Raw genomic sequence first — 26,464 nt, 5'->3', positions numbered from 1 at the left:
GAGGGTGTGGGGCTTACAACAGTGTGATTGACAGAGTGATGGAGAAGGTGTGGTGTTTATGACTGTGTGACTGACAGAATGATGGAGAGGGTGTAGGGTTTAAGAGAGTGTGACTGACAGAGTGATGGAGAGGGTATGGGGTTTACAACAGTGTGACTGACAGAGTGATAGTGAGGGTGTGGGGTTTATGACAGATTGACTGACAGAGTGGTGGAGAGGGTGTGGTGTTTATGACTGTGTGACTGACAGAGTGATGGAGAGGGTGTAGGGTTTAAGAGAGTGTGACTGACAGAGTGATGGAGAGGGTATGGGGTTTACAACAGTGTGACTGACAGAGTGATGGAGAGGGTGGGGGACATGACTGTGTGACTGACAGGGTGATGGAGAGCGTGTAGGGTTTACGACAGTGTTACAGAGTGATGGAGAGGGTGTGGGGTTTATGGTAGTGTGAGTGACAGGGTGATGGGGAGGGTGTGGGGTTTAAGAGTGTGAGTGACAGAGTGATGGAGAGGATGTGGTGTTTATGGCAGTGTGACTGACAGAGTGATGGAGAGTTGTTGGTGTTTACGACAGTGTGACTGACAGAATGATGGACAGGGTGTGGAGTTAAGGACAGTGTGACTGACTGAGTGAGGAAGAGGGTGTGGGATTTGCGACAGTGTGACTGACAGAGTAATTCAGTGGGTATGGGTTTTATGACAGTGTGACTGACAGAGTGAGGGAGAGGGTGTGGGGTTTACGACAGTGTGACTGACAGAGTGAGGGAGAGAGTGTGGGGTTTACGACAGTGTGACTGACAGAGTGATGGAGAGGGTGTGGGGCTTATGAAGGTGTGACTGACAGAGTAATGGAGAGGGTATGGGGTTTAGGACAGAGTGACTGACAGAGTGATAGAGAGGGTGTGGGGTTTTAGGACAGTGTGACTGACAGAGTGATGGAGAGGGTGTGGAGATTAGGACAGTGTGACTGACAGAGTGATGGAGAGGGTGGGGGACGTGACAGAGTGACTGACAGGGTGATGGAGAGGGTGTAGTGTTTATGACAGTGTTACAGAGTGATGGAGAGGGTTTGGCGTTTACGGTAGTGTGACTGACAGAGTGATGGAGTGGGTGTGGGTTTTACGAGTGTGACTGAGAGAGTGATGGAGAAGGTGTTTTGTTTATGACAGTGTGACTGACAGAGTGATGGAGAGGGTGTGGGGATTATCACAGTGTCACTGACAGAGTGAGTGCGAGGGTGCGGGGTTTATGACAGAGTGATGGAGAGGATGTGGGGTTTACAACAGTGTGACTGACAGAGCGATTCAGAGGGTGTGGGGTTTATGAGAGTGTGACTGACAGAGTGATGGAGAGGGTGTATGGTTTATGACAGTGTGACTGACAGAGTGATGGAGAGTGTATGTTGTTTATGACAGTGTGACTGACAGAGCGATGGAGAGGGTGTGGGGTTTACGACAGTGTGACAGACTGAGCGATGGAGAGGGTGTGGGGATTATCACAGTGTCACTGACAGAGTGAGGGAGAGGGTGCAGGTTTTATTACAGAGTGATGGAGAGGATGTGGGGTTTACGACAGTGAGACTGGCAGAGTGATGGAGAGGGTGTGGAGTTTAGGACAGTGTGACTGACAGAGTGATGGAGCGGATGTAGTGTTTGCGACAGAGTGACTGACAGAGTGAGGGAGAGGGGGTGGGTTTTACGACAGTGTGACTGACAGAGTGAGGGAGAGAGTGTGGGGTTTACAACAGTGTGACTGACTGAGTGAGGAAGAGGGTGTGGGGTTTGTGACAGTGTGACTGACAGAGTGATGGAGAGGGTGTGGGGCTTATGAAAGTGTGACTGACAGAGTAATGGAGAGGGTATGGGGTTTAGGACAGTGTGACTGACAGAGTGATGGAGAGGGTGTGGAGTTTAGGACAGTGTGACTGACAGAGTGATGGAGAGGATGTGGTGTTTGAGACAGTGTGACTGACAGAGTGAGGGAGAGGGTGTGGGTTTTACGACAGCGTGACTGACAGAGTGATGGAGAGGGTGTGGGATTTATGACAGTGAGAGTGACAGAGTGATGGAGAGGGTGGGAGACATGACAGCGTGACTGACAGAGTGATGGAGAGGTTGTGGGATTTATGACAGTGAGACTGACAGAGTGATGGAGAGGGTGGGAGACATGACATTGTGACTGACAGAGTGATGGAGAGAGGGTGGGGGACATGACAGAGTGATGGAGAGGGTGTGGCGTTTACGACAGTGTGACTGACAGGGTGATGCAGAGGGTGTGGCGTTTACAACAGTGTGACTGACAGAGTGATAGTGAGGGTGTGGGGTTTATGACAGATTGACTGACAGAGTGGACGACAGGGTGTGGTGTTTATGACTGTGTGACTGACAGAGTGATGGAGAGGGTGTGGGGGACATGACAATGTGAATGACAGAGTGATGGAGAGGGTGTGGGGCTTACAACAGTGTGATTGACAGAGTGATGTAGAAGGTGTGGTGTTTATGACTGTGTGACTGACAGAATGATGGAGAGGGTGTAGGGTTTAAGAGAGTGTGACTGACAGAGTGATGGAGAGGGTATGGGGTTTACAACAGTGTGACTGACAGAGTGATAGTGAGGGTGTGGGGTTTATGACAGATTGACTGACAGAGTGGTGGAGAGGGTGTGGTGTTTATGACTGTGTGACTGACAGAGTGATGGAGAGGGTGTAGGGTTTAAGAGAGTGTGACTGACAGAGTGATGGAGAGGGTATGGGGTTTACAACAGTGTGACTGACAGAGTGATAGTGAGGGTGTGGGGTTTATGACAGATTGACTGACAGAGTGGTGGAGAGGGTGTGGGGTTTACGACAGTGTGACTGACAGAGTGATGGAGAGGTTGTGGTGTTTACGACAGTGTGACTGACAGAGTGATGGAGAGGGTAAGGCGTTTATAACAGTGTGACTGACAGAGTGAGAAAGAGGGTGTGGGATTTGCGACAGTGTGACTGACAGAGTTATGCAGAGGGTATGGGTTTTTTGACAGTGTGACTCACAGAGTGAGGGAGAGAGTGTGGGTTTTACGACAGCGTGACTGACAGAGTGATGGAGAGGGTGTGGGATTTATGACAGTGAGACTGACAGAGTGATGGAGAGGGTGGGAGACATGACAGTGTGACTGACAGGGTGATGGAGAGGGTGTAGGGTTTACGACAGTGTTACAGAGTGATGGAGAGGGTGTGGGATTTACGGTAGTGTGACTGACAGGGTGATGGGGAGGTTGTGGTGTTTACGACAGTGTGACGGACAGAGTGATGGCGAGGGTGTGGGGTTTACAACAGTGTGACTGACAGAGTGATGGAGAGGGTGTGGGGTTTACAACAGTGTGACTGACAGAGTGATGGCGAGGGTGTGGGGTTTACAACAGTGTGACTGACAGAGTGATGGAGAGGGTATGGGGTTTGCGACAGTGTGACTGACAGTGCGAGGGAGAGGGGGTGGGGTTTACAACAGTGTGACTGACAGAGTGATGGAGAGGTTGTGGGGTTTACAACAGTGTGACTGACAGAGTGATGTAGAGGGTATGGGGTTTATAACAGTGTGACTGACAGAGTGATGGAGAGGATGTAGGGTTTGCGACAGAGTGACTGACAGTGCGAGGGAGAGGGGGTGGGTTTTACGACAGTGTGACTGACAGACTGAGGGAGAGAGTGTGGGGTTACGACAGTGTGACTGACAGGGTGATGGAGAGTGTGTGGGGTTTACGACAGTGTGACTGACTGAGCGATAGAGAGGGTGTGGGGATTATCACAGTGTGACTGACAGAGTGATGGAGAGGGTGTGGGGTTACGACAGAGTGACTGGCAGAGTGATGGAGAGGGTATGGAGTTTATAACAGTGTGACTGACAGAGTGAGGAAGAGGGTGTGGGGTTTGCGACAGTGTGACTGACAGAATGATGGAGAGGGTGTGGGGCTTATGAAACTGTGACTGACGGAGTAATGGAGAGGGTATGGGTTTTAGGACAGAGTGACTGACAGAGTGATGGAGAGGGTGTGGGGTTTAGGACAGAGTGACTAACAGAGTGAGGGATAGGGTGTGGGGTTTATGACAGTGTGACTGACAGAGTGATGGAGAGGGTGTGGGGTTTGCGACAGTGTGACTGAGAGAGTGAGGGAGAATGTGTGGGTTTTACGACAGTGTGACTGACAGAGTGAGGGAGAGAGTGTGGGGTTTACGACAGTGTGACTGACAGAGTGATGGAGAGTGTGTGGGGTTTGCGACAGTGTGACTGACAGAGTGATGGAGAGGGTATGGCATTTATAACAGTGTGACTGACAGAGTGATGCAGAGGGTATGGGGTTTTTGACAGTGTGACTGACAGAGTGAGGGAGAGGGTGTGGGTTTTACGACAGCGTGACTGACAGAGTGATGGAGAGGGTGTGGGATTTATGACAGTGAGACTGACAGAGTGATGGAGAGGATGGGAGACATGACAGTGTGACTGACAGTGTGATGGAGAGTGTGTGGGGTTTATGACAGTGTGACTGACAGAGTGATGGAGAGGGTGTGGGGTTTACAACAGTGTGACTGACTGAGCGATAGAGAGGGTGTGGGGATTATCACAGTGTCACTGATAGAGTGAGGGAGAGGGTGTGGTGTTTATGACAGAATGATGGAGAGGGTGTGGGGTTACGACAGAGTGACTGACAGAGAGAAAAAGAGGGTGTTGGGTTTGCGACAGTGTGACTGACAGAGTGATGGAGAGGCTGTGGGGTTTGCGACAGTGTGACTGACAGAGTGATGGAGAGGGTATGGAGTTTACAACAGTGTGACTGACAGAGTGAGGAAGAGGGTGTGGGGTTTGTGAAAGTGTGACTGACAGAGTGATGGAGAGGGTGTGGGGCTTATGAAAGTGTGACTGACAGAGTAATGGAGAGGGTGTGGGGTTTATGGCAGTGTGACTGACAGAGTGATGGAGACGATGTGGTGTTTACGACAGTGTGACTGACAGTGTGATGGCGAGGGAGTGGGGTTTACAACAGTGTGACTGACAGAGTGAGGAAGAGGGTGTGGGGTTTGCGACAGTGTGACTGACAGAGTGATGGAGAGGGTATGGGGTTTATAACAGTGTGACTGACAGAGTGAGGAAGAGGGTGTGGGGTTTGCGACAGTGTGACTGACAGAGTGAGGGAGAGAGTGTGGGGTTTACGACAGTGTGACTGACAGAGTGAGGGAGAGTGTGTGGGGTTTGCGACAGTGTGACTGACAGAGTGATGGAGAGGGTGGGGGACATGACTGTGTGACTGACAGGGTGATGGAGAGCATGTAGGGTTTACGACAGTGTTACAGAGTGATGGAGAGGGTGTGGGGTTTACGGTAGTGTGACTGACAGGGTGATGGGGAGGGTGTGGGGTTTAAGAGTGTGAGTGACAGAGTGATGGAGAGGATGTGGTGTTTATGGCAGTGTGACTGACATAGTGATGGAGAGTTGTTGGTGTTTACGACAGTGTGACTGACAGAATGATGGAGAGGGTGTGGAGTTAAGGACAGTGTGACTGACAGAGTGAGGAAGAGGGTGTGGGATTTGCGACAGTGTGACTGACAGAGTAATTCAGTGGGTATGGGTTTTATGACAGTGTGACTGACAGAGTGAGGGAGAGAGTGTGGGGTTTACGACAGTGTGACTGACAGAGTGATGGAGAGTGTGTGGGGTTTGCGACAGTGTGACTGACAGAGTGATGGAGAGGGTGTGGGGCTTATGAAGGTGCGACTGACAGAGTAATGGAGAGGGTATGGGGTTTAGGACAGAGTGACTGACAGAGTGATTGAGAGGGTGTGGAGTTTAGGACAAAGTGACTGACAGAGTGATGGAGAGGGTGTGGAGTTTAGGACTGTGTGACTGACAGAGTGATGGAGAGGGTGGGGGACATGACTGTGTGACTGACAGGGTGATGGAGAGTGTGTAGGGTTTACGACAGTGTTACAGAGTGATGGAGAGGGTGTGGGGTTTATGGTAGTGTGACTGACAGGGTGATGGGGAGGGTGTGGGGTTTAAGAGTGTGAGTGACAGAGTGATGGAGAGGATGTGGTGTTTATGGCAGTGTGACTGACAGAGTGATGGAGAGTTGTTGGTGTTTACGACAGTGTGACTGACAGAATGATGGAGAGGGTGTGGAGTTAAGGACAGTGTGACTGACAGAGTGAGGAAGAGGGTGTGGGATTTGCGACAGTGTGACTGACAGAGTAATTCAGTGGGTATGGGTTTTACGACAGTGTGACTGACAGAGTGAGGGAGAGAGTGTGGGGTTTACGACAATGTGACTGACAGAGTGATGGAGAGTGTGTGGGGATTGCGACAGTGTGACTGACAGAGTGATAGAGAGGGTGTGGGGCTTATGAAGGTGTGACTGACAGAGTAATGGAGAGGGTATGGGGTTTAGGACAGAGTGACTGACAGATTGATGGAGAGGGTGTGGAGTTTAGGACAGAGTGACTGACAGAGTGATGGAGAGGGTGTGGGGTTTACGGTAGTGTAACTGACAGAGTGATGGAGTGGGTGTGGGATTTACGAGTGTGACTGAGAGAGTGATGGAGAAGGTGTTTTGTTTATGACAGTGTGACTGACAGAGTGATGGAGAGGGTGTGGGGATTATCACAGTGTCACTGACAGAGTGAGTGAGAGGGTGCGGGGTTTATGACAGAGTGATGGAGAGGATGTGGGGTTTACGATAGTGTGACTGACTGAGCGATGGAGAGGGTGTGGGGATTATCACAGTGTCACTGACAGAGTGAGTGAGAGGGTGCGGGGTTTATGACGGAGTGATGGAGAGGATGTGGGGTTTACAACAGTGTGACTGACAGAGCGATGCAGAGGGTGTGGGATTTATGAGAGTGTGACTGACAGTGTGATGGAGAGGGTGTATGGTTTATGACAGTTTTACTGACAGAGTGATGGAGAGTGTATGTTGTTTATGACAGTGTGACTGACAGAGCGATGGAGAGGGTGTGGGGTTTACGACAGTGTGACAGACTGAGCGATGGAGAGGGTGTGGGGATTATCACAGTGTCACTGACAGAGTGAGGGAGAGGGTGCAGGTTTTATTACAGAGTGATGGAGAGTATGTGGGGTTTCGACAGTGAGACTGGCAGAGTGATGGAGAGGGTGTGGAGTTTAGGACAGTGTGACTGACAGAGTGATGGAGCGGATGTAGTGTTTATGACAGAGTGACTGACAGAGTGAGGGAGAGGGGGTGGGTTTTACGACAGTGTGACTGACAGAGTGAGGGAGAGAGTGTGGGGTTTACAACAGTGTGACTGACAGAGTGAGGAAGAGGGTGTGGGGTTTGTGACAGTGTGACTGACAGAGTGATGGAGAGGGTGTGGGGCTTATGGATGTGTGACTGACAGAGTAATGGAGAGGGTATGGGGTTTAGGACAGTGTGACTGACAGAGTGATGGAGAGGGTGTGGAGTTTAGGACAGTGTGACTGACAGAGTGATGGAGAGGATGTGGTGTTTGAGACAGTGTGACTGACAGAGTGAGGGAGAGGGGGTGGGTTTTATGACAGTGTGACTGACAGAGTGAGGGAGAGAGTGTGGGGTTTACGACAGTGTTACTGACAGAGTGATGGAGAGTGTGTGGGGTTTACGAGTGTGACTGACAGAGTGATAGAGAGGGTGTGGTGTTTATGGCAGTGTGACTGACAGAGTGATGGAGAGTTGTTGGTGTTTATGACCGTGTGACTAACAGAATGATGGAGAGGGTGTGGGGTTTATGACAGTGTGACTGACAGAATGATGGAGAGGGTGTGGGGTTTGCGACAGTGTGACTGACCGAGTGAGGGAGAGGGTGTGGGGTTTACGATAGTGTGACTGACTGAGCGATGCAGAGGGTGTGGGGTTTAGGACAGAGTGACTGACAGAGTGATGGAGAGGTTGTGGGGTTTAGGACAGTGTGACTGACAGAGTGATGGAGAGTTGTTGGTGTTTATGACAGTGTGACTGACAGAATGATGGAGAGGGTGTGGGGTTTACGATAGTGTAACTGACTGAGCGATGGAGAGGGTGTGGGGATTATCACAGTGTCACTGACAGAGTGAGTGAGAGGGTGCGGGGTTTATGACAGAGTGATGGAGAGGATGTGGGGTTTACAACAGTGTGACTGACAGAGCGATGCAGAGGGTGTATGGTTTAAGACAGTGTGACTGACAGAGTGATGGAGAGTGTATGTTGTTTATGACAGTGTGACTGACAGAGCGATGAAGAGGGTGTGGGGTTTACGACAGTGTGACTGACTGAGTGATGGAGAGGTTGTGGGTTTTAGGACAGAGTGACTGACAGAGTGATGGAGAGGTTGTGGGGTTTAGGACAGTGTGACTGACAGAGTGATGGAGAGGGTGTGGGGTTTAGGGCAGAGTGACTAACAGAGTGAGGGATAGGGTGTGGGGTTTATGGCAGTGTGACTGACAGAGTGATGGAGAGGGTGTGAGGTTTGCGACAGTGTGACTGAGAGAGTGAGGGAGAGGGTGTGGGTTTTACGACAGTGTGACTGACAGAGTGAGGGAGAGAGTGTGGGGTTTACGACAGTGTGACTGACAGAGTGATGGAGAGGTTATGGCGTTTATAACAGTGTGACTGACAGAGTGAGAAAGAGGGTGTGGGATTTTCGACAGTGTGACTGACAGAGTGATGCAGAGGGTATGGGGTTTGCGACAGTGTGACTGACAGAGTGATGGAGAGGGTATGGCGTTTATAACAGTGTGACTGACAGAGTGAGAAAGAGGGTATGGGGTTTTTGACAGTGTGACTGACAGAGTGATGCAGAGGGTATGGGGTTTTTGACAGTGTGACTGACAGAGTGAGGGAGAGGGTGTGGGTTTTACGACAGCGTGACTGACAGAGTGATGGAGAGGGTGTGGGATTTATGACAGTGAGACTGACAGAGTGATGGAGAGGGTGGGAGACATGACAGTGTGACTGACAGAGTGATGGAGAGCGTGTGGGGTTTATGACAGTGTGACTGACAGAGTGATGGAGACGGTGTGGGGTTTACAACAGTGTGACTGACTGAGCGATAGAGAGGGTGTGGGGATTATCACAGTGTCACTGATAGAGTGAGGGAGAGGGTGTGGTGTTTATGACAGAATGATGGAGAGGGTGTGGGGTTACGACAGAGTGACTGACAGAGTGAAATAGAGGGTGTTGGGTTTGCGACAGTGTGACTGACAGAGTGATGGAGAGGCTGTGGGGTTTGCGACAGTGTGACTGACAGAGTGATGGAGAGGGTATGGAGTTTACAACAGTGTGACTGACAGAGTGAGGAAGAGGGTGTGGGGTTTGTGAAAGTGTGACTGACAGAGTGATGGAGAGGGTGTGGGGCTTATGAAAGTGTGACTGACAGAGTAATGGAGAGGGTGTGGGGTTTAGGACAGAGTGACTAACAGAGTGAGGTATAGGGTGTGGGGTTTATGACAGTGTGACTGACAGAGTGATGGAGAGGGTGGGGGTCATGACAGTGTGACTGACAGGGTGATGGAGAGGGTTTGGGGTTTACGGTAGTGTGACTGACAGGGTGATGGAGAGGGTGTGGTGTTTATGGCAGTGTGACTGACAGAGTGATGGAGAGTGTTTGGTGTTTATGACAGTGTGACTGACAGAATGATGGAGAGGATGTGGTGTTTATGACAGTGTGACTGACAGAGCAATGGAGAGGGTGTGGGGTTTACGACAGTATGACTGACAGAGCGATGGACAGTGTATGGGGTTTAGGACAGAGTGACTGACAGAGTGATGGAGAGGAAGTGGGGTTTAGGACAGAGTGTCTGACAGAGTGATGGAGAGGGTGTGGGGTTTGCGACAGTGTGTCTGACAGAGTGATGGAGAGGGTGGGGGACATGACAGTGTGACTGACACGGTGATGGAGAGGGTGTAGTGTTTATGACAGTGTTACAGAGTGATGGAGAGGGTGTGGGGTTTACAGTAGTGTGACTGACAGGGTTGATGGGGAGGGTGTGGGGTTTAAGAGTGTGACTGACAGAGTGATGGAGAAGGTGTGGTGTTTATGGCCGTGTGACTGACAGAGTGATGGAGACGATGTGGTGTTTACGACAGTGTGACTGACAGAGTGATGGCGAGGGAGTGGGGTTTACAACAGTGTGACTGACAGAGTGAGGAAGAGGGTGTGGGGTTTGCAACAGTGTGACTGACAGAGTGATGGAGAGGGTATGGGGTTTATAACAGTGTGACTGACAGAGTGAGGAAGAGGGTGTGGGGTTTGCGACAGTGTGACTGACAGAGTGAGGGAGAGAGTGTGGGGTTTACGACTGTGTGACTGACAGAGTGATGGAGAGTGTGTGGGGTTTGCGACAGTGTGACTGACAGAGTGAGGGAGAGAGTGTGGGGTTTACGACAGTGTGACTGACAGAGTGATGGAGAGTGTGTGGGGTTTGCGACAGTGTGACTGACAGAGTGATGGAGAGGGTATGGCGTTTATAACTGTGTGACTGACAGAGTGAGAAAGAGGGTGTGGGATTTGCGACAGTGTGACTGACAGAGTGATGCAGAGGGTATGGGGTTTGCGACAGTGTGACTGACAGAGTGATGGAGAGGGTATGGCGTTTAGAACAGTGTGACTGACAGAGTGAGAAAGAGGGTATGGGGTTTTTGACAGTGTGACTGACAGAGTGATGCAGAGGGTATGGGGTTTTTGACAGTGTGACTGACAGAGTGAGGGAGAGGGTGTGGGTTTTACGACAGCGTGACTGACAGAGTGATGGAGAGGGTGTGGAATTTATGACAGTGAGACTGACAGAGTGATGGAGAGGGTGGGAGACATGACAGTGTCACTGACAGAGTGATGGAGAGTGTGTGGGGTTTATGACAGTGTGACTGACAGAGTGATGGAGACGGTGTGGGGTTTACAACAGTGTGACTGACTGAGCGATAGAGAGGGTGTGGGGATTATCACAGTGTCACTGATAGAGTGAGGGAGAGGGTGTGGTGTTTATGACAGAATGATGGAGAGGGTGTGGGGTTACGACAGAGTGACTGACAGAGTGAAAAAGAGGGTGTTGGGTTTGCGACAGTGTGACTGACAGAGTGATGGAGAGGCTGTGGGGTTTGAGACAGTGTGACTGACAGAGTGATGGAGAGGGTATGGAGTTTACAACAGTGTGACTGACAGAGTGAGGAAGAGGGTGTGGGGTTTGTGATAGTGTGACTGACAGATTGATGGAGAGGGTGTGGGGTTTACAGTAGTGTGACTGACAGGGTGATGGGGAGGGTGTGGGGTTTAAGAGTGTGAGTGACAGAGTGATGGAGAGGGTGTGGTGTTTATGGCAGTGTGACTGACAGAGTGATGGAGACGATGTGGTGTTTACGACAGTGTGACTGACAGAGTGATGGCGAGGGAGTGGGGTTTACAACAGTGTGACTGACAGAGTGAGGAAGAGGGTGTGGGGTTTGCAACAGTGTGACTGACAGAGTGATGGAGAGGGTATGGGGTTTATAACAGTGTGACTGACAGAGTGAGGAAGAGGGTGTGGGGTTTGCGACCGTGTGACTGACAGAGTGAGGGAGAGAGTGTGGGGTTTACGACAGTGTGACTGACAGAGTGATGGAGAGTGTGTGGGGCTTGCGACAGTGTGACTGACAGAGTGATGGAGAGGGTGGGGGACATGACTGTGTGACTGAGAGGGTGATGGAGAGTGTGTAGGGTTTACGACAGTGTTACAGAGTGATGGAGAGGGTGTGGGGTTTATGGTAGTGTGACTGACAGGGTGATGGGGAGGGTGTGGGGTTTAAGAGTGTGAGTGACAGAGTGATGGAGAGGATGTGGTGTTTATGGCAGTGTGACTGACAGAGTGATGGAGAGGGTGTGGAGTTTAGGACAGAGTGACTGACAGAGTGATGAAGAGGGTGTGGAGTTTACGACAGTGTGACTGACAGAGTGATGGCGAGGGAGTGGGGTTTACAACAGTGTGACTGACAGAGTGAGGAAGAGGGTGTGGGGTTTGCAACAGTGTGACTGACAGAGTGATGGAGAGGGTATGGGGTTTATAACAGTGTGACTGACAGAGTGAGGAAGAGGGTGTGGGGTTTGCGACAGTGTGACTGACAGAGTGAGGGAGAGAGTGTGGGGTTTACGACTGTGTGACTGACAGAGTGATGGAGAGTGTGTGGGGTTTGCGACAGTGTGACTGACAGAGTGAGGGAGAGAGTGTGGGGTTTACGACAGTGTGACTGACAGAGTGATGGAGAGTGTGTGGGGTTTGCGACAGTGTGACTGACAGAGTGATGGAGAGGGTATGGCGTTTATAACTGTGTGACTGACAGAGTGAGAAAGAGGGTGTGGGATTTGCGACAGTGTGACTGACAGAGTGATGCAGAGGGTATGGGGTTTGCGACAGTGTGACTGACAGAGTGATGGAGAGGGTATGGCGTTTAGAACAGTGTGACTGACAGAGTGAGAAAGAGGGTATGGGGTTTTTGACAGTGTGACTGACAGAGTGATGCAGAGGGTATGGGGTTTTTGACAGTGTGACTGACAGAGTGAGGGAGAGGGTGTGGGTTTTACGACAGCGTGACTGACAGAGTGATGGAGAGGGTGTGGGATTTATGACAGTGAGACTGACAGAGTGATGGAGAGGGTGGGAGACATGACAGTGTGACTGACAGAGTGATGGAGAGTGTGTGGGGTTTATGACAGTGTGACTGACAGAGTGATGGAGAGGGTGTGGGGTTTACAACAGTGTGACTGACTGAGCGATAGAGAGGGTGTGGGGATTATCACAGTGTCACTGATAGAGTGAGGGAGAGGGTGTGGTGTTTATGACAGAATGATGGAGAGGGTGTGGGGTTACGACAGAGTGACTGACAGAGTGAAAAAGAGGGTGTTGGGTTTGCGACAGTGTGACTGACAGAGTGATGGAGAGGCTGTGGGGTTTGAGACAGTGTGACTGACAGAGTGATGGAGAGGGTATGGAGTTTACAACAGTGTGACTGACAGAGTGAGGAAGAGGGTGTGGGGTTTGTGATAGTGTGACTGACAGAGTGATGGAGAGGGTGTGGGGTTTACAGTAGTGTGACTGACAGGGTGATGGGGAGGGTGTGGGGTTTAAGAGTGTGAGTGACAGAGTGATGGAGAGGGTGTGGTGTTTATGGCAGTGTGACTGACAGAGTGATGGAGACGATGTGGTGTTTACGACAGTGTGACTGACAGAGTGATGGCGAGGGAGTGGGGTTTACAACAGTGTGACTGACAGAGTGAGGAAGAGGGTGTGGGGTTTGCAACAGTGTGACTGACAGAGTGATGGAGAGGGTATGGGGTTTATAACAGTGTGACTGACAGAGTGAGGAAGAGGGTGTGGGGTTTGCGACAGTGTGACTGACAGAGTGAGGGAGAGAGTGTGGGGTTTACGACTGTGTGACTGACAGAGTGATGGAGAGTGTGTGGGGTTTGCGACAGTGTGACTGACAGAGTGATGGAGAGGGTGGGGGACATGACTGTGTGACTGACAGGGTGATGGAGAGCGTGTAGGGTTTACGACAGTGTGACAGAGTGATGGAGAGGGTGTGGGGTTTATGGTAGTGTGACTGACAGGGTGATGGGGAGGGTGTGGGGTTTAAGAGTGTGAGTGACAGAGTGATGGAGAGGATGTGGTGTTTATGGCAGTATGACTGACAGAGTGATGGAGAGTTGTTGGTGTTTACGACAGTGTGACTGACAGAATGATGGAGAGGGTGTGGAGTTAAGGACAGTTTGACTGACAGAGTGAGGAAGAAGGTGTGGGATTTGCGACAGTGTGACTGACAGAGTAATTCAGTGGGTATGGGTTTTATGACAGTGTGACTGACAGAGTGAGGGAGAGGGTGTGGTGTTTACGACAGTGTGACTGACAGAGTGAGGGAGAGAGTGTGGGGTTTACGACTGTGTGACTGACAGAGTGATGGAGAGTGTGTGGGGTTTGCGACAGTGTGACTGACAGAGTGATGGAGAGGGTGGGGGACATGACAGTGTGACTGACAGGGTGATGGAGAGGGTGTAGTGTTTACGACAGTGTTACAGAGTGATGGAGAGGGTGTGGCGTTTACGGTAGTGTGACTGACAGGGTGATGGGGAGGGTGTGGGGTTTAAGAGTGTGAGTGACAGAGTGATGGAGAGGGTGTGGTGTTTATGGCAGTGTGAAAGACAGAGTGATGGAGACGATGTGGTGTTTACGACAGTGTGACTGACAGAGTGATGGCGAGGGAGTGGAGTTTACAACAGTGTGACTGACAGAGTGAGGAAGAGGGTGTGGGGTTTGCAACAGTGTGACTGACAGAGTGATGGAGAGGGTATGGGGTTTATAACAGTGTGACTGACAGAGTGAGGAAGAGGGTGTGGGGTTTGCGACAGTGTGACTGACAGAGTGAGGGAGAGAGTGTGGGGTTTACGACTGTGTGACTGACAGAGTGATGGAGAGTGTGTGGGGTTTGCGACAGTGTGACTGACAGAGTGATGGAGAGGGTGGGGGACATGACTGTGTGACTGAGAGGGTGATGGAGAGTGTGTAGGGTTTACGACAGTGTTACAGAGTGATGGAGAGGGTGTGGGGTTTATGGTAGTGTGACTGACAGGGTGATGGGGAGGGTGTGGGGTTTAAGAGTGTGAGTGACAGAGTGATGGAGAGGATGTGGTGTTTATGTCAGTGTGACTGACAGAGTGATGGAGAGGGTGTGGAGTTTAGAACAGAGTGACTGACAGAGTGATGAAGAGGGTGTGGAGTTTAGGACTGTGTGACTGACAGAGTGATGGAGAGGGTGGGGGACATGACTGTGTGACTGACAGGGTGATGGAGAGCGTGTAGGGTTTACGACAGTGTTACAGAGTGATGGAGAGGGTGTGGGGTTTATGGTAGTGTGACTGACAGGGTGATGGGGAGGGTGTGGGGTTTAAGAGTGTGAGTGACAGAGTGATGGAGAGGATGTGGTGTTTATGGCAGTGTGACTGACAGAGTGGTGGAGAGTTGTTGGTGTTTACGACAGTGTGACTGACAGAATGATGGAGAGGGTGTGGAGTTAAGGACAGTGTGACTGACAGAGTGAGGAAGAGGGTGTGGGATTTGCGACAGTGTGACTGACAGAGTAATTCAGTGGGTATGGGTTTTATGACAGTGTGACTGACAGAGTGAGGGAGAGGGTGTGGGGTTTACGACAGTGTGACTGACAGAGTGAGGGAGAGAGTGTGGGGTTTATGACAGTGTGACTGACAGAGTGATGGAGAGGGTGGGGGACATGACTGTGTGACTGACAGGGTGGTGGAGAGGGTGTAGGGTTTACAACAGTGTTACAGAGTGATGGAGAGGGTGTGGGTTTTACGGTAGTGTGACTGACAGGGTGATGGGGAGGGTGTGGGGTTTAAGAGTGTGAGTGACAGAGTGATGGAGAGGATGTGGTGTTTATGGCAGTGTGACTGACAGAGTGATGGAGAGTTGTTGGTGTTTACGACAGTGTGACTGACAGAATGATGGAGAGGGTGTGGAGTTAAGGACAGTGTGACTGACAGAGTGAGGAAGAGGGTGTGGGATTTGCGACAGTGTGACTGACAGAGTAATTCAGTGGGTATGGGATTTATGACAGTGTGACTGACAGAGTGAGGGAGAGGGTGTGGGGTTTACGACAGTGTGACTGACAGAGTGATGGAGAGGGTGTGGGGCTTATGAAGGTGTGACTGACAGAGTGATGGAGAGGGTATGGGGTTTAGGACAGAGTGACTGACAGAGTGATAGAGAGGGTGTGGGGTTTAGGACAGTGTGACTGACAGAGTGATGGAGAGGGTGTGGAGATTAGGACAGTGTGACTGACAGAGTGATGGAGAGGGTGGGAGACATGACAGACTGACTGACAGGGTGATGGAGAGGGTGTAGGGTTTATGACAGTGTTACAGAGTGATGAAGAGGGTTTGGGGTTTACGGTAGTGTGACTGACAGAGTGATGGAGTGGGTGTGGGTTTTACGAGTGTGACTGAGAGAGTGATGGAGAAGGTGTTTTGTTTATGACAGTGTGACTGACAGAGTGATGGAGAGGGTGTGGGGATTATCACAGTGTCACTGACAGAGTGAGTGAGAGGGTGCGGGGTTTATGACAGAGTGATGGAGACGATGTGGGGTTTACAACAGTGTGACTGACAGAGCGATGCAGAGGGTGTGGGGTTTATGAGAGTGTGACTGACAGAGTGATGGAGAGGGTGTATGGTTTATGACAGTGTGACTGACAGAGTGATGGAGAGTGTATGTTCTTTATGACAGTGTGACTGACAGAGTGATGGAGAGTGTATGTTGTTTATGACAGTGTGACTGACAGAGCGATGGAGAGGGTGTGGGGTTTACGACAGTGTGACAGACTGAGCGATGGAGAGGGTGTGGGGATTATCACAGTGTCACTGACAGAGTGAGGGAGAGGGTGCAGGTTTTATTACAGAGTGATGGAGAGGATGTGGGGTTTACGACAGTGAGACTGGCAGAGTGATGGAGAGGGTGTGGAGTTTAGGACAGTGTGACTGACAGAGTGATGGAGCGGATGTAGTGTTTGCGACAGAGTGACTGACAGAGTGAGGGAGAGGGGGTGGGTTTTACGACAGTGTGACTGACAGAGTGAGGGAGAGAGTGTGGGGTTTACAACAGTGTGACTGACAGAGTGAAGAAGAGGGTGTGGGGTTTGTGACAGTGTGACTGACAGAGTGATGGAGAGGGTGTGGGGCTTATGAAAGTGTGACTGACAGAGTAATGGAGAGGGTATGGGGTTTAGGACAGTGTGACTGACAGAGTGATGGAGAGGGTGTGGAGTTTAGGACAGTGTGACTGACAGAGTGATGGAGAGGATGTGGTGTTTGAGACAGTGTGACTGACAGGGTGAGGGAGAGGGGGTGGGTTTTATGACAGTGTGACTGACAGAGTGAGGGAGAGAGTGTGGGGTTTACGACAGTGTGACTGACAGAGTGATGGAGAGTGTGTGGGGTTTACGAGTGTGACTGACAGAGTGATGGAGAGGGTGTGGTGTTTATGGCAGTGTGACTGACAGAGTGATGGAGAGTTGTTGGTGTTTATGACCGTGTGACTAACAGAATGATGGAGAGGGTGTGGGATTTATGACAGTGTGACTGACAGAATGATGGAGAGGGTGTGGGGTTTGCGACAGTGTGACTGACCGAGTGAGGGAGAGGGTGTGGGGTTTACGATAGTGTGACTGACTGAGCGATGGAGAGGGTGTGGGGTTTAGGACAGAGTGACTGACAGAGTGATGGAGAGGTTGTGGGGTTTAGGACAGTGTGACTGACAGAGTGATGGAGAGTTGTTGGTGTTTATGACAGTGTGACTGACAGAATGATGGAGAGGGTGTGGGGTTTGCGACAGTGTGACTGACCGAGTGAGGGAGAGGGTGTGGGGTTTACGATAGTGTGACTGACTGAGCGATGGAGAGGGTGTGGGGATTATCACAGTGTCACTGACAGAGTGAGTGAGAGGGTGCGGGGTTTATGACAGGGTGATGGAGAGGATGTGGGGTTTACAACAGTGTGACTGACAGAGCGATGCAGAGGGTGTATGGTTTATGACAGTGTGACTGACAGGGTGATGGAGAGTGTATGTTGTTTATGACAGTGTGACTGACAGAGCGATGAAGAGGGTGTGGGGTTTACGACAGTGTGACTGACTGAGTGATGGAGAGGTTGTGGGGTTTAGGACAGAGTGACTGACAGAGTGATGGAGAGGTTGTGGGGTTTAGGACAGTGTGACTGACAGAGTGATGGAGAGGGTGGGGGACATGACAGTGTGACTGACAGGGTGATGGAGAGGGTGTAGGGTTTACGACAGTGTTACAGAGTGATGGAGAGGGTGTGGCGTTTATGGTAGAGTGACTGACAGCGTGATGGAGAGGATGTGGGGTTTACGACAGTGTTACTGACAGGGTGATGGGGAGGGTGTGGGGTTTAAGTGTGTGACTGACAGAGTGATGGAGAGGGTGTGGTGTTTATGGCAGTGTGACTGACAGAGTGATGGAGAGTGGTTGGTGTTTATGACAGCGTGACCTGCAGAATGATGGAGAGGGTGTGGGGTTTATGATAGTGTGAGTGACTGAGTGACGGAGAGGGTGTGGGGTTTACGACAGTGTGACTGACAGAGAGATGGAGAGGGTGTGGGGTTTACGGTAGTGTGACAGACAGAGTGATCGAGAGGGTGTGGTGTTTACAGCTGTGTGACTGACAGAGTGATCGAGAGGGTGTGGTGTTTATGACTGTGTGACTGACAGAGTGATCGAGAGGGTGTGGTGTTTACGACTGTGTGACTGACAGAGTGATGGAGAGGGTGTGGTGTTTATGACTGTGTGACTGACAGAGTGATGGAGAGGGTGTGGGGTTTACGGTAGTGTGACAGACAGAGTGATCGAGAGGGTGTGGCGTTTACAACAGTGTGACTGACAGAGTGATGGAGAGGGTGTGGTGTTTATGACTGTGTGACTGACAGAGAGATGGAGAGGGTGTGGTGTTTATGACTGTGTGACTGACAGAGTGGTGGAGAGGGTGTGGTGTTTATGACTGTGTGACTGACAGAGTGTTGGAGACGGTGTGGGGTTTAGGACAGAGTGACTGACAGAGTGATGGAGAGGGTGTGGTGTTTACGACTGTGTGACTGACAGAGTGATGGAGAGGGTGTGGTGTTTACGACTGTGTGACTGACAGAGTGATGGAGAGGGTGTGGTGTTTACGACTGTGTGACAGACAGAGTGATGGAGAGGGTGTGGTGTTTACGACTGTGTGACTGACAGATTGATGGAGAGGGTGTGGTGTTTACGACTGTGTGACTGACAGAGTGATCGAGAGGGTGAGGTGTTTACGACTGTGTGACTGACAGAGTGCTGGAGAGGGTGAGGTGTTTATGACTGTTTGACTGACAGAGTGATCGAGAGGGTGAGGTGTTTATGACTGTGTGACTGACAGAGTGAAGGAGAGGGTGTGGGGTTTACGAGTGTGACAGACAGAGTGATCGAGAGGGTGTGGTGTTTATGACTGTGTGACTGACAGAGTGATGGAGAGGGTGTGGGGTTTACGAGTGTGACTGACAGAGTGATGGAGAGGGTGTGGGGTTTATGACAATGTGACTGACAGAGTAATGGAGAGTTGTTGGGGTTTACAATAGTGGGACTGACAGAGCGATGGAGGTGGAGTGACTGACGGCAGACTGGCGTAATTGAGTGTATAGACATTAAGAAAAGAGGTCGTGCAGAGATTTCCAAAACCATTAAGTTAGATAAGTTGCCCGGATCGGTCAAGATATACGCCAGGGAACAGTGGAAGTGAGGAAGAGATTGCTGAGCCTCTGGCAATCAACTTTGTATCATCAATAGCGAAGTGAGACGTACCAGATGATTGGAAGTTTGCTAATGTCCCTTGTTCAAGAAAGGGAGTAGAGATAACTCAGGACATTATAGACCAGTTGTTTTGGAAAAGTTCCTGAGAGGCAGCATTTATGAGCATTTAGAGAGACATAATCTGATTAGCGATAGTCAGCATTGCTTTGTCAAAGGCAGATCATGCCTTATGAACCTGACTGAATTCTTTGAGGAGGTTACAAATCCCACTGATAAGGTAGAGCAGTGGATTTAGTGTTAATGGATTTCAGTAAGGCATTTTACAAGGTTCCCCACGTGAGACTCATTCAGAAAGCAGTGAGGCATGGGATCCAAGGAGGTCTTGCTTTGTCGATCCAGAATTAGCTTGCCCACAGAAGGCAAAGGGTGGTTATGGATGGTTTATATTCTGCATGGAGGATGGTAATCAGTGGAGTTCGGCAGGGATCTGTTCTGGGACCTCTCTTCCTTATGATTTTTCTCAATGACCTGGATGAGGAAGTTGAATGGCAGTTAGTAAGCCTGCTGATGACACAAAAAGTTGGGGGTGCTGTAGGTAGTCTGGAGAGTTGTCAAAGTTTACAACGGAACATAGATAGGATGCAGAACTGGGCTGAGAAGTGGCAGATGGAGATCAACCCTGATAAGTTGAAGTGGCTCATTTTGGTAGATCAAATTTGAAGTCAGAATATAATATTTTTGTGTACTGTGTAGCCCACAGTATAATAAGGGACTACTTTATGTTTTAGTAACATGTGGAATGCGCTATTAGGCACGTATTGAGCATGTACTATTAGACGCGTATTGATCTGTACGTGTGTGCCTATTGCCAACTATTACAACGACGAGGGTGAGCTAGACAGTGTCAACGATGAGGACGAACATAGTATCCGTGGCTGTGACTCGGATGAAGATACAGAGAATGCAAGGGAGACAGATATTGCCAATAAGCAGGATGATGAAGACTACCCAGAAGTAAAAGAACAGATGTACCAGGAGAAATTGACATCTCTCAAAAGACAGCTACAGCAGTTACAGGAAGGCACCTGGCAGGACTATCAGAAAAGGATGAAGAAACTAGATCAACAGTACAAGGAAAGAATACGAAATGCAGGGCTTCCTCTGCAACTGGAGACAGAACAAATGGAAAGAAATTATATTAAAAAGAAGAAAGCAGCAGTGAAGGAATTTGAAGATAAAAAGGTTGACTTAGAAGAAAAGGAAAAGATGATTGAGAATAAGAGGCTAACAATGGAAATCACAGGACATTCTATGGAGGTAAAGCCAATAATGACTAGGAAACTAGGGAGGAGACCTAATGACCCTGTTCCAATTACAGACAAAAGACAAAAACCTGTATCTGTGCAGTTAAGTTACTTGTTAACAGATGAACAGATAATGGAAGATCTGCAAACTCTCAATAAGCTTAAGTCTCCGAAAAGACCAGCATCTCCGTCTTCTCCTGAGCATCTTCCCAGCACTCCAACTAAATCACCAGCACAAAGATATGAAGCACGAACAGAAGGTGGGAAGTTATAATACAATAAGAGATGGTATCATAAAGGTCAGGCTATCTATTTGGAATCTAAGGGGAATACGAAGATTGGCTGTGTAATTAGCTCCGTTGGAACAAATGAGGTATGGGTAAGGAATACAAGTGATAGCACAAAGATGCGTATATATCTAGGACAGCTGCACAGAGGAGTCTTCATTATACAGAGGCAATCTGCTGCCTAGAACTCTTAGCAAGTTGGAGGCGCACATCTTCTTAACTCCCTATGCTCAGAGGTCAACTTCTCATGACTTTTATATGGAAATCGGTATTAAAACAAACAAGTTTATTGACAGACTGAAGAACACACTATTTGAAGACACTTTCCAATGTTATCTCAGTTTTGATGATTGTACATATTTTTAAGAATAACATTCACCTTTTCACGGATTTCACTTTGCTTTCGACATCTTTGCAAGATGGAGGTGACTACTCTTTATGGCTGGAACCTGCCAATTTGTGGATCGTTCAATTTATTCCAGACAATAGAGTGAAGAGCTATTTACTTCAGTGCTGGACAATCTAGAGCAGACGCCGCCCCCCGCTGAGATACTTGAGTTATAAATGGGTCTTAGACCAAAAGTTAAAAAAAGGCCTGTTATAATTTGATATTATTATGTTACTTTGTTATAATTTGATATTATTAAGTTACTAAGTAAACAAATGGCAGGCATTTGTATGTTAAGGGTAAACATATTTGTTTAGCATAGTGCCCCAGTTAGAAAACAGTTGATGCACTGTTAAAATAAAAGAGGAGGAGTGTACCGTATAGCCCACAGTATAATAAGGGACTACTTTATGTTTTAGTAATATGTCGTTGGATGCGCTATTAGGTGCATATTGAGCATACGCTATTAGACGTGTATTGATCTGTACGTGTGTGCTGAGTTTGTTTTCTGCCAGTAAAGAACCATGAACCTTAGCTCCCGTCTCCCGTGTTTTTATTAATAGCATTGTTGTGTAACCAGGCCATATACACAACATAATGGTAAGACTCTGGGCAGTGTGGAGGATCTGAGAGATTACCTCACGGCTCTTGAACTAAATTCCACGGTTGATGTAGGCCATCACACCATACGCCTCCTTAACAACACTGTCAATCTGCGCAGCAACTTTGAGTGTCCTACCATTACAGTCGCAAGTCAACAGTGCAAAGCAAACACTTCATCTGCACAAATAAGACCATATAACCATAAGACATAAGAGCAGAATTAGGCCATTCAGCCCATCAACTGCTCCGTCATTCCATCATGTCTGATCCCAGATGCCACTCAACCCCATACATCTGCCTTCTCACCATATGCTTTGATGTCCTAACTAATCAGGAAACCTTCAACTTTTGCCTTAGATTTAACAATAGACTTGGCCTCCACTGCAGTCTGTGGCAGAGCATTCCACAGATTCACTACTCTCTGGCTAAAAAAATTCCACCTTACCTCTGTTCTAAAAGGTCTCCCCCTCAGTTTTGAGGCTGTGCCCTCTAGTTCTGGATACCCCCACCACAGGAAACATCCCCTCCACATCCACCCCATCTTGTCTTTTCAACATTCGATATGTTTCAATGAGATCCCCCCGCATTCTTCTAAATTGCTGCAGTTGTTACTGACTTCATTAAAACCTGTGTGGATGAGTGTGTGCCCACAAAGACTTACTCTACATTCCCAAACCAAAACCGTGGATGAACCAGGAGCTACGTAGTCTGCTGAAGGTTAGATCTGTGGCATTCAAGTCTGGCAACCCAGGCCTGTACCAGAAAAGCAGGTATGATTTGCAGAAGGCTATTTCGAGAGCGAAGAGACAATTTTGAACGAGGTTGGAGGCAACATCGGATGCACGGCAACTCTGGCAGGGACTGCAAGACATTGCTTCCTACAAAGCAAAACCCAATAGCATGAATGGCAGCAATGCTTCACTGCCAGATGAACTCAACACCTTCTATGCCAGCTTTGACTGGGAGAACACAACTACAGCTGTGAAGATCCCTGCTGCACCTGATGACCCTGTGACCTCCGTCTCAGAGGCTGATGTTAGACCGTCTTTAAAGAGAGTGAACCCTCGCAAGGCGGAAGGTCCTAGGAAGAGTGATGTGAGCTGCCCTAATGACTATCGCCCAGTAGCATTCACATCGACAGTGATGAAATGCTTTGAGAGGTTGGTCATGACTAGACTGAACTCCTGCCTCAGCAAGGACCTGGACCCACTGCAATTTGCCTATTGCCACAATAGGTCAATGGCAGATGCAATCTCAATGGCTCTCCACATGGCTTTAGACCACCTGGACAACACAAACACTTGTGTCAGGATGCTGTTCATCGACTATAGCTCAGCATTTAATACCATCATTCCCACAATCCTGATTGAGAAGTTGCAGAACCTGGGCCTCTGCACCTCCCTCTGCAATCGGATCCTCGACTTCCTAACCGGAAGACCACAATCTGTGCAGATTGGTGATAATATATCCTCCTCACTGACGATCAACACTGACGCACCTCAAGGGTGTGTGCTTAGCCCACTGCTCTACTCTTTGTATAGTCATAGTCATAGTCATAGTCATACTTTATTGATCTCGAGGAAAATTGGTTTTCGTTACAGTTGCACCATAAATAGTAAATAGTAATAAAACCATAAATAGCTAAATAGTAACCATAAATAGTTAAATAAACCATGCATATACACATGACTGTGTGGTTAGGCATAGCTCAAATACCATCTACAAACTTGCTGATGATACAACCATTGTTAGTAGAATCTCAGTTGGTGACGAGAGGGCGCACAGGAGTAAGATATGCCAACTAGTGGAATGGTGCCACAGCAACAACCTGGCATTCAACGTCAGTAAGACAAAAGAGCTGACGGCAGACTTCAAGAAGGGTAAGACGAAGGAACACATACCTGTTGTGGTGTGGACGAAATCACTGGAGAGACAGAGTCACTGGTAGATACAAAGCAGCTTCTTTATTCGACACAGCAAGATACAGCAGGCATCATAGGGGATGGAGACGCTTTCAGTGGAAAGGTCTGCTGGCCCAATGTGGGCTCGATATTTATATGCTAAACACAAAGGGCAATCGCTACTTACAAAGTTATAGACAATACATAGACAATGCTTCCTTTTGAAACTACATACAAAAAATCACACCTTCTGACTTCATCCTTTCCTCCTGATGCCAACGTGTCTGGGTTGGTACTCACAGCCTTTAGGAGTGCAAGTCAAATCCACAATACATTTATTTGGTATTTTACGTGCTAACATAGAGGACAATTAATACTTATAAAATATGGATAAGGCTGTCTTCAAAACTACCTGCAAACTTCACACTTCCATCCGCAGCATCTGGCTAGTATTCCGATATTCACAGCTTTTAGTAAATGCATTGTTGTGAACTTAATCCACAGTACTTTGTCAAACAGAAGACTGGTGGCCAGAGTCATTTAAGTGTAAATGAATCATCTACCCAAAAACTCACTCTAACAGTCCCTCCTCTTGGCCCTCCTGGACAAAAATTAAATTTGTCCCAGGAAAGGTCAACCTAGGAGGATCTGCTCAAATAGGGCAGCAAAAATACCCTGTCTTGAAATTAACCCCCCCATCTTGTGTCTCTCGATATCTATCCTAGCATTCCCTAGTCACTACCTACCAAATGTTAAGCAGAGAGGCTGTTCCAAGTCTTTAGAAATGTGGTTCCTTTCATGTGCCTGTCGGCTCTTTCCCTGCAGGCTGACTGCAGATTAATCACATTCCTTTGTCTTCAGCCCTTCATCCTCTGGTCACTGAAGTTCTCCTTCCAGGAGCACCCACAGGCTCTCTCATCGATGTACAGGAAGGGGTTGGGCAACGTCTCTACATAAATGTCTGCAGGGACCTCTCCTCAGTGGCACCCCCTTCCGAACTGTCCGGCCGATCACTAGCCCAAGTGCTGAAAAGGGCCCAGATCCTCAGACTGGGGGTGACTGCTTCCAGATGCCGTGTACAGTCTGAAATGCCATCGAAGTGGTGGAACTTGCCATTTCTGCTTTAACTCAAGAATCTCTCCCCATCTATTTTCCAATAATTTTCTATTCTATGCTATAAAATTAATCATCTGCCTTCAGCAACCAGAGTACCATCATCATCACACTTTAGCAGGCTACTCATGGTTTTCCAACACGCTCTCAGTGTCTTCTGTTACGCTCTCGGCATTTTCTGTCTTTACGTTTTCTCCGGCTATGTTTTCATCAGCTGTGGTCAGGTCTGGCAGGGCCGGCTGGTGTTCCTCTCTTAGGCTCTCTGTAATTACATGGTTACTGGGTACACTTGGTCCCCTGCTCCGTTTGTGGGAGCAACAAGAGGGTGAGTTGTATGCTTTAATCTGGGTCCATTGTTTCCACTGGCTGCCTCGCCGAGTCTGTACACAGACACACGTATCATTGGCTAAGAGTACCGTCTGTGGTCCTATCCACTTGGGGGCAAAATCTTGGCCTTTCCGGCAGCACCCTTACCATAATTTGGTTGCTGGGCTGTGGAAGGACTATCTCCTTTCCCTCTGGCTCTCTCTGATCAGCAATTCGCTGCTGTTGTTTCGCTCGGTCGTTGAACACTTTAAGTTGGTTACAAAGGTCTTTTACATATTGGGTCATTCTATCCCTGTAAGCCCCAGGCTCCCCGCAACCCGTAATTACGCTATAAGGGAGTCACATTGCTCGCCCCATCAATAATTCGTAGGGGCTGAGACCCAATGTGCGGTTCAGGGTTGCGCGCAATCTCATCAAGATTCCTGGTAACACATCAACCCATGTCGTTCCTGTCTCAGCTATAGCTTTGGCTGACGCATTCTTGATTGCTTGGTTCATCCTTTCTACCATCCTGGAACTCTGGGGGTGGTAGGGTACGTGGAACCGCTGTCGAATCCCTAGCAGTCGGCACATTTCCTTCATCACTTTCCCCGTGAAATGTGCTCCCTGATCTGAATCCACCTGAACTGGGGTTCCCCACCTTGGGAAGATTTCCTGAACTAGGATCCATGCAGCGATGCGGGCAGTGCAGTCCCTTGTTGGGAAAGCCTCCACCCACTGGGTGAAGTGATCCATAATTAATAGACAATGGCTTTTCCCCCTGCTTTTTGGCAGGGGTCCTGTGAATTCTATCTGGATGTTTTCCCAGGGTCCCCTCGGCCGAGGCTGATTTGCCAGCTGTAGCTTTCTGCCCTTACCAGGGTTATGCTGGGTACAAATGATACAATGGCGGCAGAATTTCCCAACATCTCCACCCATCCCTGGCCACAACCAGTCCTGCCGGAGGGTTGTGATCGTGCTCTGCCTTCCCTCATGCATCACCCCATGATATAACTTTAGTAGTATCTGTCTAATACAGGGTGGGGCCACCGCGACTCTTTCCTCCCCGTGTGTCCAGCACCCATCTGATCCCTCCTTTGCTCCTTTTCTCCTCCATTTTTCCTTCTCTTCTGCCTCTACCTCTTCATATAATTTTACTAAGCTGGCTTCTGTCGTTTCCTCCTGCACACTTGCAATTTCAATTGCCTCTTGCTCCCCTGCTGTCTTATTCGCAGCAATGTCT

General features: G+C 49.2%; 1 pseudogene; it reads left to right on the top strand.

The window, feature by feature from the left end:
• LOC140212237 (sin3 histone deacetylase corepressor complex component SDS3 pseudogene) overlaps positions 1-21,095 on the top strand; it is a 193,458-nt pseudogene extending 172,363 nt beyond the window's left edge.
• The last annotated feature ends 5,369 nt before the right edge of the window (positions 21,096-26,464 follow it).

This window comes from Mobula birostris, chromosome 18 (assembly GCF_030028105.1).
Source record: "Mobula birostris isolate sMobBir1 chromosome 18, sMobBir1.hap1, whole genome shotgun sequence".
In the NCBI taxonomy this organism is placed as follows: Eukaryota; Metazoa; Chordata; class Chondrichthyes; order Myliobatiformes; family Myliobatidae; genus Mobula; species Mobula birostris.
The sequence above is the reverse complement of the archived record's forward strand: the minus strand, read 5'-3'. Positions and strand labels throughout refer to the sequence as shown.